Raw genomic sequence first — 11,176 nt, 5'->3', positions numbered from 1 at the left:
TATCGAAAGCATTCTTGTCAATACAAATATAATTTCAACACAAATAAACTAAACTAGGCCTACTTCATGCAAGATTAAATACAAATCTCTTTTCCATATAAAATAACATGTCAACCTATGTATCCAAACCATATCTTTTCAATAAAATATACTAAACCAGGGTTGCAAAATTAGGTACATGCAAGATTATAATACATGCAACATTCAAATCTAATCAAATCAAACAAGGGTTCCTCAAAATCTTCAAAATAGCATATATTATATGGATAGAAAGAAGGGGATCAGAGGAGGGTACCTTCTAGGATGGATTGGTGAAGGAATCCACGGACAAAATCGCCAGATCTGATGGATTTGGGAGAGGGGATTGAGAGGGGGAGAGGAGAGGGCCGCCGCTGCGGCTTCTTCTGGTTCTGTAACTGGTGGCAATGGGGTGGGTGGGGGAGGAGAGGGTCGCCGCGGCTGGATGTAACTCACAGTGCAGTGCCCGAGGGCTAGGCGATGCACATTACATGTGTGGCGCCTAGCTCGGAGGCGCTGCACTGCTGGGTGCGGGGCCCAGGCCTGCCACGGTGGATAGATGTACAACGCCCCCGAGCTAGGTGCTGCACCGTAGAGTGTGGCGCCGGCGTGGCGGGCGCTACACAAAAAGGCCAGGGGCGTGAAATAGTTTCACGGGTGGTTCATTCTGTGAATTGATTTCGTCCCGAGGTCAAAATTGTCAAATTTGCCTCATTATTCCAGTTACAAACTTTTGGGTTGATGATGGGTTCATGGTGATATCGATGAATTGTTCCGCACCATACAACCAACCTCCTAACCATCGAACCACGTGTTAGTTCGCCGAGGCAAGGGATATGAAAAATGTGGCGGAGTGGTAGACTAGTGTGTGCCAGATGAACGTTTTCTCACGACGATGGTGTCGAAATATATTGCTCGCCTCTTTCCATCAGTTCGGATTTTTGGATGAGTTAGCCGGAGCATGAATTCAATAGACGGTATACGCATTTCATAAAGGTACTATATCTTTGTAGAAAATATATGCAAAAAGGAAATTATCTGCTCTCCGGAGCCAAATTAACTCTTCCTCTTTTGCCGTAACTTCCTTTCTCCTCCGTCCTGATTTCCCGTACCTTTCCTTCCTCTTTCCTCGCGAGTCTACCACCATCGTGGCTCTCAACCCCTCCCGTAGTCCACCACCGGCCGGATGCCCTAGAGCTCTGCCGCAACCGTGCCTGCCGTACCTTGTAAGCGTCACCGCCGACGCCTCGATCCTACCCCGTGCTCCTCCCACCCCGTCGACCAACACCGCCGGCCGCCTCTCACGCGCACGCGTCACCACGATCACGCGCAGTTCCCGTACGTGCTCTTCCTCTCCGGAGGGACATCGCGTTCCCGCCGACGTCGCCACCTTACGGTTTTGAACCAAACAGCACCACCTTAGTGCGCGCGGCAGTTCCACTCATTTGCTACAATTTTAGTATACTTCTCCTGGATGCTGTGCTCACGATTGACCGTCCTATCTTTGGCAGAATTATATTGTGGCGTGATCTCTCTCTCACATCTGAACCATGTATATCAAGAAGGTAACTCTGCTAGCTAGCACTGGGGTGATTTAACTCTTGTCACATCACTGCTTCCTGTTGACGTAATTAATGGCTGTCTACGCAGGTCGTGATCCAAGGGTTTAAGAGCTACAGGGAGGAGACCTCGGCAGACCCTTTCAGCCCCGAAGTTAACGTAGTTGGTAATCTATATTCCTCCCAGTAACCAACTTGGCTGTAGAGTACTTGTGTTTTGCCAATATCAGCCCGTCGATAAAATTGGCAATTTGCAGACTCTAGTGTTAATCCAGGAATCCATTCACTGTTTAATTGCTACTATGAGTTTTATCAATCTTTACCGATTGGCATATCGGTTAAGTATCAAATTCATTCCAAGTATGATGGAAATACACTTATAATTTTGCACTCTTAATGAACTAACATTGATTTAACTGTTCGTCCCAGTTGGCGCAAATGGATCTGGCAAATCGAACTTTTTCCACGGTAATATTTTCAAACGCACGGTTATGCTGAATTACTATCCTTTCTTATGCTTGTTGACACTTACACGCTGCTTTCTTCCTAATTTGGCCATGATAAATGCTCTAGCTATACGCTTTGTCCTAAGCGACATGTTTCAGAACCTGCGCTGTGAGGATAGGCGGGGAGCTCTTCTCCATGTATGCCTCGTCTTTTCTTCGATCAAACCTGAATAGTTGAAACAAGTGGCTGGTGTTTGATACTAGTGTCCATTTCCAGGAAGGTGCTGGACACTCGGTTATATCTGCCTTTGTTGAGATACTGTTTGATAATTCAGACAACCGTATTCCAGTAAGTCCTCTGAATTATTCAGCGTTAGTTTATTTGATTCAAATCAACTACTTGACTCTTAAGCAGCGTTGTACTTCACCGAGATAAATATCAATACTCATCCATATGAGTGTGTGAAAATCATTACGGACACTACTTTGCTCTCCACCGATATGGCTGGTCCAGAGACTCTGAAAGTCCTGTAATTAAACTATTCAATTTTCCGGCAGGTTGATAGAGAAGAGGTACGGCTCCGGAGGACGGTTTCTTCAAAGAAGGATGAATACTACCTTGATGGGAAACATGTTAGGTATGTCTTATGATATACACCGGTTAGTAGTGTTGTATCTTGTCGCTTGCTGAGACCCACTTCTTGTTGCTACCATATTCAGTAAAACTGAAGTCATGAACCTGCTGGAGAGTGCTGGCTTCTCTCGTTCTAATCCATACTATATTGTCCAGCAGGGAAAGGTAAATATTGTTTTCATCTGATTGTTCCTCTGATGTGTCCAAATATGATATTAACAAAGTTTTCACATGTAGATTGCATCCCTTACTCTAATGAAGGATTCTGAACGACTGGATCTTCTCAAAGAGATTGGTGGTACGCGTGTTTACGAAGATAGGCGTCGGGAGAGCTTGAAAATATTGCAAGAAACAGGCGAGTTTAAATCACCAAAAAATACCTGTATATTTTTTCTAATGATCTGTTGAGACGTCCATTAATTATTTGATTAATAACAGCCCATAAAAGGAAGCAGATTGGTCAAACTGTCCACTACCTGGAGGAAAGATTGAGAGAACTTGATGAAGAGAAAGAAGAGCTAGAGAAGTACCAGGAGCTGGACAAAGAAAGAAGATCGCTTGAGTATAATCTGTTGGACCATGAACTGAATGATACTAAAAATGAATTAGTTTCAGTTAGTCTTTCCCTTTTGTTACATTACATAGTTTCACCTTGGATATTATTATGTTCTATCAGGTAACTTCGAATAGTCTCATTACAAAATGATTGAAGGCTGAACACATCATTAACAATTCCCACTCAAATGATCACCCGAGTATCGCTGTTTGACTGTCTTCCACAGTTCTTGGAGCTCCTCATCAATGCTCAAAAAACTCGAGTCTAGAAAACTAGAAATACCTTATGAAGCATAGTGACACATAACATGAGCTGCCCCTTTTGTGCACTGATGATTTAAGTGACACAACAACAACAAAATATATTGGAGACAAACAATTGTTAATGGATGATATTCTCCATTTTGTTGAACAACACCTGTATTTCTTCCGTAGCATTTCTGGAAATGTGTAAGATGCTTCTCCGCACAGTCTTGTAAGCATTCTCATGTGCCATTATACATGCTATATCACTTTGAATGTTAACTCCATGGATTGTAGCCATTGCACAAGGCATTGTCTCCAAAAGGAGATACCCTAGATCCAACCTACTTAAATCATCGATCCTGTTGTATAATGTAATGCTTATTCTACGCACCTCATTTGATTTATCTCTTGTTAGATGGATGATGATCGAAGAAAATTTTCTGAAATGTTGTCTAATGCGGATGATGAAGTGGCAGATGTACGTGAGAAGGTCAAGAGTTTTGATAAAGAAATAGAAGTCTGTACAGAAGGGATAGATGAAATCAAGTCTCAAAAGGAAGATGCCGAGAAGAAGCGTACTAAAGCACTAAAGCTAGTCACTCAGATTGAACTGGATCTGAGAGATATAGAAGACAGAATTTCAAATGAAAAACGAGCAAAGGTATGCCGCGCTTTTGGATTTCTCATGGATTCGAGTAATTTTGTTTTGTTGCCGCACTAAAAGGATTCAATCGTTAGGATGAAGCTGCGAAGGATTTACACAGTATGAGGAAAGAGAGTGAAAGGTCAAAGTCTGAATTGGCCGAAATTAGTAATGCGCACCAGGCCAAATTGCAGGAAGAGGAGGAGATGTCAAAAAGGTAAAACATAACAGATAAATTTTACCTGTTGATGGATATTCATTTTGACACGTCGCACTTTGTGGGGATAGCATAACGGACCGCGAGAAGCAGCTGAGCGTATTGTACCAAAAACAGGGGAGGGCAACTCAGTTTAAGAATGAGGCTGCCAGAGATAAGTGGCTTCGGAAAGAAATTCATGATCTTGAGCGTGTACTTTCATCGAATAGAAAGCAGGTACTGAAACAGTGACCTGTTTGATGCTTCAAATTTCATCCTGGACCTTTGTTTTGATGTGCTACTCTACTCATTAATTGGATTTTCTGTTATGACAGGAAAGCTTACTCCAAGAAGAAATTCAGAAACTCAAAGATGAAATTAATAACTTGATGAACTACATCGAGTCTCGGAGAAGTGAATCCGGCAAGTTAGAGTCTGCTCTTGCAAACAGACAAAAGGACTATAATGACTTTGTGCAGCAGAAAGATGCACTTCAAGATGAAAGGAAGTACGCACATTTCTTAACATTTACAACTTTGTGATTTGATTAAAGGTGTGTTGCTTTAGATTTTATATACTAAGTAGAAAGTAAATGTCACAGATCATTGTGGAAGCAGGAAAATAGCGTAACAGCTGAAATCGATCGGCTAAAGGAAGATCTTGTGAAGGCATGCAAGAGTCTGGACTATGCCACACCCAGGGTATGCAAAATATATCATTTTGTACATATCTTTTTTAGCAGACATATCTTTTCTTAATATTACTTAGTGGTGCTGCTATATTACCTTCAAAGGGTTTCCATTCTTATTCCTATGTACGTACTTGCGCATTGCATTGCATATTATATATCCATCTGTAAATGATTCCAGGGCAGAATGCCATATTATGACCAAAAAAAGAAATTCATTAGTTTGATTGTACATTGCTTCATTGTTTTGATAACAAATTTTCCATGATTTTTGTTAGGAAAATAAAATATGCAATTTCAAAGTTTCTAAAAAAACAAAAATAATTATGTGAACACATATACATGTTCTTTAAGGATCTGTACATTTTTATTATAATACGGTGAGTTGTAAGCTATACAAAATAGATAAAATTTTGGCCAAAATACAATAAAAAATAAGCCCATTTTTATACATGTATTCGTCTTTTTTTGTACACTACATATGAAATTATATTTTGATGGAACTTCATTCGAACAGAGTATAATGTATATGTATATGCACACATTTTATCCGATTTCTTTTAAAATGCGAAAATAAGTTTTCAAGAAAAATAATCTAAAGGGCTGCCTGGAGCCCGTCCTCCAAATGTTTTTTTGCAGATCTCGCCTCTTTAGGCATATACTGTAGCATTATTATTCTTTCTCCACAAGGACCACTTGAAAGCATCTTTGCATGGTGCTAATTTTGTTTTCTTCCACAGGATACCAGGAGAGGCCTGAATTATGTTGACAAAATAGTCAGGGAACATAAAAAGCGCGGAGTTTTTGGTCCAGTATTAGAACTAATTGACTGCGAGGAGAAGTTTTTTACAGCTGTTGAGGTCGCTGCTGGAAATAGGTCCAGAACTGCCCTCTTGTCTTGAATCCCTTTCCTTTCATTTCACCATTTACTGTTGAATAACCTGCTCTTTACCGATGTGAATTAGCTTGTTCCATGTGGTGGTTGAAAATGACGACATATCAACGGAGATAATTAAGATATGGACAAAACGTAAAGATGAACCTTCACGCGAAAATGAAGAAAAAGATGGACGGGTGACTTTCATACCACTGAACAGAGTGTACGCTCCTAGCGTCAATATTCCACAAAGTTCTGATTTTGTTCCACTGTTGAAGAAGTTAAAGTACCGTGCCGATCATCGCCCTGCTTTTGAACTGGTGATTCAAGTTTTTTATTTTATTTTCTCCTTCCAATACATCTTGTATTGGGCTATCATGGTTAATTTAGTTCAGGCTCTATTCTGGTCAATTTTACCCTTTGTTTGCGTTGAATGCCTCCTTTTTATTCCTTCTTGCCTTTGTTTGCTTGGTGTCTTGGCATCCAAAAAAATCTCTCGAGTTACAGGTGCCATGTCAAAAATTTTAATAGTTGTATATGAATATCCTTGTTCGGTGATGTCTTGCATATGTCCTTGATCGTAGCAGTACCAGATTATCATTCAAATTTATCTGCAGGTGTCAGCAGTGGCGGGCCTAGGATCTCAGTTCTGGGGGTGCCACAGTTCAAAGATATTGAAAATTTACACTATAGATACTATACTTTGGTCTAAACATCATCATAATCTCAACACATAGTACTAAAATAGCATTAACTTGTCAGATAACTAGCGTTAAGTACATAATAAGGTCTTGTGTTGCTTCGAAATATTGTTCTCTTCATTCCCATGTTTCCATTCGTGCATGTTTACCTTTTAGAGCACTTTTTTAGGGTGGTTATGGCATTTCTACATGCTTATCAATGAGTCAGTGACCCATCCTCATCCATATTAAGTAGCTTCACTCCTACAATCACCTAGGCTAGATTTTTTGGTATTTATTATTTCAAAGTTGCACTTCTTTTCACCTTCATACAATTCATTTTTAGCTAACTTTGAAACTTCTGTCAGATTTTTGGTAGGACAGTTATATGCCAGGACCTGGAAACTGCGACCAGGGTTGCACGCAGCAATGATCTAGATTGCATCACACTTGATGGTAGCTCTAAACTCTTGCTCTTGACTTGTCCTTGTCATTATATTATTCTTAACACATAAATTGACACTCCGATTATTCTCAGGTGATCAAGTTTCAAGTGACGGTGGTATGACAGGAGGTTTCTTTGACTATAGGCGCTCAAGATTGAAGTATGTAAAAATAATTAGGGACAATAAATTAACAATCGAGGAAAAGACGGCACATCTAAAGAATGTGGGGAAAGAGCTACACGATATCCTGCTTTGGTTAAATGACATTCCTATTTCTCTTGCAAGAGTCTAGTGCAAAGACTATATGTTCTTTCCTTGTAGTACATGTCCACTGCAGCTAAATATACATCTACTAGTGCTTCTTACCGCAGGCCTGGCGGGCAAAATAGTTCAGGTTTTTCATCCCACATTTTAATTTGAGATTCCTTGCTTGCATTGGAGCTCATTGTCACTACTATTTACATAGAAATAAGTATGCAACCTACATAGGTTTAACTACTATTGCAGAATGATCTGGTGTTTGTGCCGCCTTACACTTGATCAAAGCATATGGGTGTGTGCGTACTCAGTTACCAGTACACCAAAGTTTACAGAAACTTATGACTTCATGTCGCTTGCTTCTATTTTGTTTGCTCCATGTCCAAAATAAACTTCATGTTGCATGCTTCTATTTTATTGGCTCCATGTCCAAAATAATTTGAATGTGTGAAGAAAATTTGATAAGTTCTCCAGATGTTTACTGTTTATCTGCAAGAAAACTCTTATACATCCACGAGTCCTCTTTCTTAACTTCCCATACATATAAATAGAAAAATTATGGATTTAGTTACCAAACATCAACAAGTGGATGCGGAACGTGATCATGCCAAGTCGGAGTTGGAACAGTTTATGGATGATATTACAAGGGCAATGAAGCAAAAAGGATTACTTGAGAAAGCCCTTGGAAAGAAGGTACTTAATCAGTTCTACTTTGTTTCTTCATTGCTGATGGTAGACTCCCCTTCTTTTTATTGTTAAGGAGTATTAGTAGTATTAGTATTGGTCTAGATGTCCTTACATATGTGAATCCTTATTTACGCCTGCTGTAATTGTGTCTGGAATGTAGCCTTAGCCTTATAGTTTCTACCTTGCAGGAGAAATCACTCGACAACATCCGCAACCAAATTGAGCAAATCCAATCTGGCATTGCAACGAAAAATAATGAGATGGGAACAGAACTGATTGACCAGCTAACATCAGAAGAAAGAGATCTCCTTTCGCGGTTGAATCCTGAAATTGCTGCATTGAAGGAGAAGTTTCTCTTGTGTAAAAACAACCGCATTGAGGTTGTCTAATGAAGCTTTGTAACCATGCTTGTACAGAAGCAGAAGTCCCTATTAGCTCTAACAAAAGTGCAAATTATTATGTAGTACAGATTGAAACAAGAAAAGAAGAACTGGAGACCAATTTATCAACTAATCTGACGAGGCGTCAGGAAGAGCTGGAAGCGATAATTTCATCTGCGGATTCTGAAGCCTTGCCTCTTCAAGTCAAATCAAAAGAGCAACATCTGAAACAGTCGAAGAGCAATCTTGATGAGTTGACTACACTTCTGCAGGGTATATCAGCATCAGTTGACTTTTGTTTCACTTTTGTGTTTTACTAGATGGAGATGCGCCTTAACCCTTAAATGATCCTTAATTTGGGCAGCTAATGTTCATGCAATTAATGACTTTATGGGAAAGATGGAGCAACTGAAAAAACAAAGGGATGATCTGAAGGTAACTTGTATAGCAAGATTGTTTTCCGGGGTTTTAATTTGTATAGCTACTGTTGACTATATAACGTGTACATATGAAACACAGGCTGTTCAAGCTAATTTGGAGCAGACTGTGCAAGATGCAGCGAACGACTTGGAACAGTTGATGAACAGAAGGAGAATGCATCTGGCCAAGCAAGCTGAGTGTATGAAAAAGATGCGAGATTTGGGCTCGTTGCCTGCTGATGCTTTTGAAAAGTATGTTACCATTTTTCTTAAGCTGCTAAACTTGCTGAGTCAGTTGCACAATGTAGAGCCCTTTTTTTCGTATGGTTCATTATCATGTAGTGATTCAGCACATAAATAAGGTGGTGCGATGATACCGTGTTAGCTCATCTTTTTTGCTGGCAAAAAATATAGGTACAAGGGAAAAGATAAGCTGCTGCTGCAGAAACTGCTTCATGACCGCAATGAGCAGTTGAAGCAATTTAGTCATGTCAACCAAAAGGCTCTTGACCAGTATGTGAACTTCAATGAACAACACGATCAACTGCAGAGAAGACGGGATGAACTTGCCCTTGGTGACAAGGTAAGCTTTTTGATCAGTGAAACCTGTTTCTATTATGATCATCCCAAGCCTGGAATCTCATAAAATCTGCTGCTTGGAATGGCAGAAAATTCGAGACTTGATATCGCTTTTAGACCAAAAAAAGGATGAATCGATCGAACGAACATTTAAAGGAGTTGCAAGGCACTTCCGCGAAGTGTTCTCTGAATTAGTGCAAGGTGGCCATGGAGCCTTGGTTATGATGAAGAAAAAGGTTTCTGTTCCTTTGTTTGCCCACCAACCTTGTTCTATTTCTTGCACTTTTGGCTTCTTACCCATTATGTATACTTCTTTATAAGTAGAATCTTCTTAATCTTTTGGGGTTTCTCTCAATCTTCTGATTTTTGTTCTTTCACATGTGTGTTTGAAAGATAAATTGTATTCTCAGACTTCCTAACTCCCCTCGATTTTTGTAGGATGGTGATGCCGAGGACGATGACAATGATGAGGACGGGCCTCGTGAAGCAGATCCTAAAGGGAGAATCGACAAATACGTTGGCGTGAAAGTCAAGGCATGTGTTCTTTGCAGAGGTCTTCTATGCATTCATGAAATATATTCTAACCCCATCATAAAAATCCAGATGATGTTGTGATACTATTCCTGAATTATTATGGTGATCGCGCCCTGTTTGGATGATCGTGCTCAATCACGTTTCAGGTTTCCTTCACTGGCAAGGGAGACACTCAGTCCATGAAACAGTTGTCCGGGGGACAGAAGACAGTGGTGGCATTGACACTGATCTTTGCCATCCAACAATGTGATCCGGCTCCGTTCTACCTCTTCGACGAGATCGACGCCGCTCTGGATTCTCAGTACAGAACAGCCGTCGGCAGTATCCTTTAACTCCTTTTCTTTCGCTTGACTGTTTCTCCTCGCCATGGAAGGATCTCTATGTGCTTGTTTTTCTAACCAAGTCTCTGTAATATTTGTTCTAATGTTCATTAAAGCAGTCGTTCCGAGGAAGCTTATTGCTGTTTTCCTTAAGTGTTGTTGTAGACGTGGTGCGACGTCTGGCTGACATGGCGGACACCCAGTTCATCGCAACCACATTCAGGCCAGAGATTCTGAAAGTCGCGGATAAGATCTACGGCGTGGCGCACAAGAGTAGAGTGAGCTACATCGACGTGGTGTCAAAGGAGCAAGCGCTGGACTTCATTGAGCAGGACCAGGCGCAAAATGCCAGCTGAGGAAAGGTGCCTTGGGAGTGTTTCAGCCTGGACATACTTATACCGTAGGCCACAGTTGATGTAGTTGTGTATATGAACTTGTTTAGGCATGCTTAGGGATCACGTACGTGTGTGTTCATGGACTGCCTCTGACAGGTTCTATGGTATGTTATTAGCGCTTTCGAGTTTGTACCGCCTCTTTGTGTACCGTGACCTGATTATCCTTGTATGTTGTTCTGCCTCCTCCCCCAAGTGCGGCTCCACGAGATGGTGCTGCTTCCGGAGTCCCATAGCGGAGCGCGAATGTCTTCTAGTCCAGTTGGTCTACTTGAGATGTCACTAACGTCCAGGTTTGAAGAGCAAGAAAATCAAGAAAGTGTTACGTGTTTGGTTTTCGTTGGGTCTTTATATCTGTTTGTGCTTTGTGTTAGAGTCAGAGTAAACAACCAGCTACTTTTGGCGTTGAACATAGTCAAATAGGGAACACTAGCGTGCCTTTTTTTGTGTATAGTTATGTATAGATTACACTGGATATAACGCTAGTTGATACCGGCATCCCTTGGTGTTCCAGCCTCCTCCAGGTGACAAGAGCCCTAGACCGACATATATAACAAGTAATATGGGTGATCTTGAGGTGGGGCAACCAGGAAGCCGGATCAAACACTAGTGTCATCCG

The 11,176-nt window shown here is 40.8% G+C and overlaps 1 pseudogene; it reads left to right on the top strand.

Annotated features, from left to right (window-relative positions):
* The first annotated feature begins 1,129 nt into the window (after positions 1-1,129).
* LOC123050032 (structural maintenance of chromosomes protein 3-like) lies at positions 1,130-10,632 on the top strand (annotated as a pseudogene).
* Positions 10,633-11,176: the final 544 nt, after the last annotated feature.

This window comes from Triticum aestivum, chromosome 2D, assembly GCF_018294505.1.
Source record: "Triticum aestivum cultivar Chinese Spring chromosome 2D, IWGSC CS RefSeq v2.1, whole genome shotgun sequence".
NCBI lineage: Eukaryota > Viridiplantae > Streptophyta > Magnoliopsida > Poales > Poaceae > Triticum > Triticum aestivum.
This window is presented reverse-complemented; position numbering and strand designations above follow the sequence as displayed.